Source organism: Gymnoscopelus braueri (assembly GCF_963280865.1).
Source record: "Gymnoscopelus braueri genome assembly, chromosome: 14".
Lineage (NCBI taxonomy): Eukaryota > Metazoa > Chordata > Actinopteri > Myctophiformes > Myctophidae > Gymnoscopelus > Gymnoscopelus braueri.
Genome location: NC_137619.1, coordinates 27,971,986 through 27,978,239, shown reverse-complemented (window position 1 = coordinate 27,978,239; position 6,254 = coordinate 27,971,986).

Genomic DNA, 6,254 nt, shown 5'->3' with positions numbered 1-6,254 from the left:
TGGTAACGGGTATGTTGAGACGGCTAATGACCTATGCAAAAAACACTCATTGTAAACTTCACTGAAGCTAAATGAGATTGCTGTCTGTGCCGTGTGTGATACATGGCTGAGAACATAATCCCTGTGCTATGCTTGGCCTTTCCTTCTACACGGGGCAAATTTAGGTCGTTAATATCAATATAAAACATCTGTGGGCTGTTTACTGTACTATGAATGTGAGCCAAGTAGCGAGCGGAGCCCAGCCCCGAGCTGCATAATAGCCTTTTGTTTTGATTTTCTAATGCAGAATTCATAACAGTTGTCAAGTTAAGTTCAGACACATCCACCCGAGTGAAAGGAAAATGAACACCCATATTATGGGTTAAAGGCAACCCAATATGTTTCACACTTAAATCCCTTTCAATATCTCTTTTATTTTTCGGCTTACGTCAAAAATTCCACATAGGAAAAAAAAAGCTTTGAAGGCCTTCTCTGCTCTGAGGCGAATCATATTTGTCCAATAAGTGCCGGGCTCTGTGCAGCTGTTGGGCTGAGACAGGGTGAGTCATGTGTTACCCATTTAATTCCAATTTCTCCCATGCAAATGTGTGACATGTGTGACTCTGCAGGCCCTAAAGTTGAAACATATACTGTGTTTTGAAACAGAGCGAGAGAATGAAGACCAGGCATATTTGAGTGCTTGCCCACCTGCTTCGCGTGTAGGATACTGTTTAAAGAAAGTTAATATTCTTGGAAAGAAATCTCTCTTGTTGTCTTTTACATGGCTTTCCATCGCAGGTCATCTCATCTGTCATGATGAAGTGAATAGACAAAGGACAGATGGATTCAGCGCAACTCCTTAAAAGGGCATTCATCGAAAAGTGGTCCTTTGGAAAAGTTGAGTTATGTTTATCAAGTGGCGGGAATTGGTATTAATGTTGAAACAAAACATTTGTCCCTCAAAGAAATAACTTGGCATCACAGTGATGTGATGAAGCTGCTAATTCTTAACAGACCTCACAGTCTTCTTTTCTCCTCCTCTTTCCTTTCCCCATTATTCTTTGCTTTTTGGCAGTAGCACCAGTGTCAGGTTGACTGCTGGGTGACATTTATCAGCCTACTCACCTTGTGTAATGTGCTTTTGAGTTATGTTCCTAGACGGCGTGGAGTGGACCGCCACCTTCTGGCCAATGCTGGTAACTATGCAGCTGACTAGAACATGGATTTATGGATATGGAGTTAACTGCCTGGTCAGTTATTATGAGAAATGTGTGGTGGGTGGCCGCTGATCCCGATCCACTGATAAGCACTAGGCTACAGCAAACAAATAGCAACATCCTCAGTTCAACATATATCTTACGTGATAGATAATCATTCAGAGCCCAAACTATACACTAAAGTGTAGCTCACAGAAAATGAATGGTTTTCAAAGCTGGATCCAAAAGGCCCAAATGTCTGGGAGCCCTCTATAAAATTGGGCAGATTTATACCCACTGTTCCAGAGGCTGAATTTATTAGTTTTTATATTTAGGTTAGGCTAATCACGTTTTAAATGATCAGTGTCATTTAAGAGCAGTTATCTCCTACAGTTGTGTAGATTGTGTGCACATTCGATGTGCGTGTGAGTGAGTAGGTTGGCTCTGACAGTGGCACCAATGTGTTTGGGGGGGCCTGAGGTGGTCTGCAGGCCCAGGGGCCCATAGTCTAGACTCAGGATCCGGGCCTGCTGGTTTTAAGCAAGTGGCACCGACGTACGACGCAGTATACAATTGTATGTGCTCCACAACAGACTAGACTTAGCCTACCCTCCTTATTGCAGTGGCAATGCTTGCTATATCCTAGCCATGGATCACACGACGGTCGTCTGTCACAACCGTCATGGCGAAACTTCAACCTGGTGTTGGCACTCTCCCCCCTTTTGGCCCGTACATCTACATAAACAGATTTCAAATATAAAGTGCTTACCCCATGGCCACGGATGTTACAATTCTGTACTGTATTGTTCAATAAAAAGCATTTATTATTGTTTTTTATTATGATGTTTTTATTGATGTCTCTATGAGAGCTGTTGTAACACCTCAATTTCCCCTTGGGAATGAATAAAGTAGTCCTACCTACCTACCTTTAATCCGATCGGTGGCCAATTTCTCAGTTTCTTCGACCACGCAACCCTATCGGTTGGGAGGTGTATTGCACTCTGATACATTATAACTATGAGAAAATGGCCACCAATCGGATTAAAATGCTTTTTGTTGAACAATAGGGAAGATACGTGTACTTCTGAGGGCCCGTACAGAATTGTAACATCCGTGGCCATGAAGCACTTATTTGAAATCTGAATGTTTATGTAAATGTACGGGCCAAAAAGGGAGAAAGTGCAAACACCAGGTTGAAGTTTCGTCATGACTGATAATATAATATATGACATTCATGTTTCAGGGCTAGCTATATCCAGACAATAGGCTACTATTATTTAAAAAATGGAACAGACGACGGACGTCTGTCATCTGTTTCCTAGCTGACGCAGCAAAAAGCTTCAGTTCACTAAACTAAGGCTTTATTGGCATGACAGCAATCACTGTGTTAAATTGAACTTAAGTTCGGTATAGGTGTGATCACCGTGGGGCATCAATAAAAATGCACTGCTTTACTTCGTTTATTCACGCACTGTGCATGGGGTTAAAGGTTAATTTTTTTTTTGTGTGTGTGGTTTTCTATATTAAAGAATACAGAACGAAAAACAAGTTAACCATGGTTATGTATCACAGTAACATCAAACATCACAGTCACATCAAATACAAACTCACTTAGGCCTATACATCAAACAAATTCTTACTAAACATATCTGAAACTCAGAAACAAATAACAGAACGTACAACTTACATATCTCTGCTGCCGGGCAGAAACCAGCTAACTCCAAAATGTATTTTTTTCAGGAAATGATATATATAATAGCACACCCCAACCCCCTCTTGTGTGTTGGCTAGTGAGGCACGTCCTAGCGAGACCTGATAGAATGGGTTTCATTGAGTGCATACTGGTTGCACGCATAGGTTGTTATCAGTGTGACGTCGTCTGTTAAGGGGTCTATGGGTGGTTTAGCAGAAAGTTTGAGGATCCAATGGAGTTAGCTGGTTTTGTCTGAAGCGCTTTTTAATACTTTTCATTGGTTCAATATTTTTTTAATCAACACGAGGTAAAGGGTGTTCAATAGCACTGATTTATGGAATATAATGCAAAAGCGGAAGAATTGAGTTAGCTGGTTTTTGCCCGACAGCAACTTCACACTTCTTACTTCTAATGGACGCACACACTGGAAAAAGTAATGGTTTGTTGCTGCAGCTTAAGTTGCTGTTCTCTGCACAACAAACTAAAAGAATGACACTCTGACAAACTATTACAGGTGCAAGGAATCAGTAATCAAATTAACAGAAGGTGCAACGAAACGAGCAATCAACTACTGTCCACTCAGCACACATCAATAGAGAAATCTAGAAGAAAAGCAGAAACAATAATCATAAACAATAAACATAGGGCTTGGGGAATATTATTAACACACTGAATCACCACTGACCACGATCCCTGATCTTTTCATTAGACTACAACGCACCACCACAATCTATTCCTGACCAGCACTCCTAAATGGAATAACTTAAAACCATGCGTTCTTTAGCAGATACAACCTCTTCGTTTGTTTGTTTGTTTGTTTGTTTTTATTTCATTCTTTCTCTCCTGTCAGTCTGGAGAAACAAACTACTGCATTGTAGTTGCATGATGCTAAACTTGGTTTGAGGTTCATTTCAGGGTCAGACTGCAAGTGATTTAGATTCCAGGAAACAGGACAACAACCAGGGACACATCTGACAGATGCAACAGTATGTATATCGGAAAACACACAAGTTATGCCTTATACCTATGCTATGCATAATGTAGTACACAATACACAGTCTGTCTGTGAGTGACACTGAAACTTAGTATACAGTACACTCAAGTATAGTTCCATTCCCCCCCCATTCGCTGATATTTTTGTTGTGATTTCACATTATGCAAACTGCAGGATGGTTATAGATGATTTGGAACAAAGACAGGAAAAGTCTGTCTTTTTTCCTAGGTCTGACTGACCTTTACTGCTGTTTCCTCCATCCTGTCTGTCTGTCTGTCAAAAGTAAAATAGTAAAATAGACAAAGTATGCCATAGGACCTAAGTGGCTTAATGTGCAAAGTAACAAGTAACTAAAGCTGTCAAATGCTGTAATTTTAATGGAGTAAAAAAGACAATAATTTGCATCTGATATGTAGTGGAGTTGAAGTAACAAAAATAGAGTTTAAGTTAAAGTACCTAATATTTATACTGAAAGTACTGTACATAATTTGTTTATAGTACTTGGGGTGTGTGTGGGGTTGGAGTTTTGGAGCTTGAAATGTACAAAACTTTTGGCATCAAAATATACTTTGAATACCAAAGTAAAAGTACCAAACTTTTCCAATCTACAAGCTCACATTGCGGATCACATTGCGGATCATTCACGAATAGTCAAAGTATGGACTTAAGTGGTTAATGTATGTTTTGTAATAAAATCTGTAAGTAACTAAAGCTGTCAAATGCTGTAATTGTAGTGGAGTAGAAAGAAGTAACAAAAATGGAAAGTAGAGTAAAAGTACCACAATATTGTACTGTGCATTGTATAGTATAGTACCCACTAGCAAAACCCATTGGAAATGCATTGGGTGCTTAAAGTTCAATATTTAAAAAACTATAAAACATTTGAAAGTGAAAAGTACAAGCATTCTAGGCGAAAGTGTGTAGGACTAGTAGTGTGGCAACGTTTTGGGAAGATAGGCCTAGCCTATACTAAATAGTGAGGAGGACATGAGTGTGCTGGGCCCACAATGAGGGCCCAACACGAAAACTTACTCAGAACATGCAAAATAGCCTGGAAAAAGTACTCACATGTTTTACTCAAGTAAAAGTATCAATACTGCAATGTAGAAATACTCTGTTACAAGTGAAAGTCCGGAATTCAAAATGTATTTACGGAATTGTAAAAGTACAAAAGTATTGGTATCAAAATATACTTAAAGTACAAAAGTAAAAGTACTCATTGTGCATAATGTCCCATTTCACAAGTTCAAAATGTAGAAAAAAATCGTTTGAAAATAGCCGATCTACAAGCTCTATTTTCAAATGGCCGAAATGTATATACAGTAGGTCTGAAGTGGTTAGTGTGCTTTGCCTAAAAAGTAACTAGTAACTAAAGTTTTCAAAGAATTGTAGTGAAGTAAAAGTACAATATTTAAATATTGTACCTCTACTCCACTACATTTCAGAAGCAATTGCTTCTGAGATGTACTGGAACTGGAAATACTCCAGTAGAGTAAAAATACCTCAAAATTGTACTTGTACAGTACTTGAGTAAATGTACTTAGTTACTTTACACCAGGGGGTTTCAACTGATTGTGAATCAGGGACCACCACCCTGACTAAGAATCAACCTGGGGACCACTGTTGTGTTGGGTGGGGATATGGACTAAGATTAGTGCTTTGGTAACACTTGCTATGCATCCCATGTCTGCATCCCACTGTTTCTCAACCAATAGTCCACGGACTAATAGTGGTCCATGGCATATAGGCCTGCAGGTGGTCCATGGGAAAATGTTTTAACATGTAGAATAAATGTAAAAATAATAAAATACCTTTGTAAAATGTATTAAAATAATATTTAATAAGTCCATCAAATGTAAGAAAATATTAATATATTGAATTAATAGGTGTGGTGTGTGAGAAAAAGCTTGCAATTAAATAATGACTGTTAAGGGCTTGATTTAATTCGTTGCACAATACTATGTGCAACAAACTATATCAAGCCCAGGCATTATTTAACTGAAATATGTGAGTGGTCCAGAGCCAAAAAAAAAGGTTGAGAACCACTGATCTATTCCTACCCCACAGCTACCCTTATAACATTCTCTTACTTTATCCAACCTTCCACTAAACTCATGTTTTGTAATTATGTATGAGTGAGCAGACACATGTGATTATATGGGCACTTTTCCTAATAATGATGACTCAATCAGACAGACATGTAGCAACTCATAATGTAATAACGGCTCATAATATAATAACGGCTCCCATACACTTCTCCTTCTTGAGATTTTCTGTAGAGTTTCTTGACCTCCGACTTCCCAGTAACTGACAACATTAACGCATCATCACCAGATCATTATTGCACTGTTCCATGGAAGAAAATATTCACTTCCACTTTCTTACATTACTA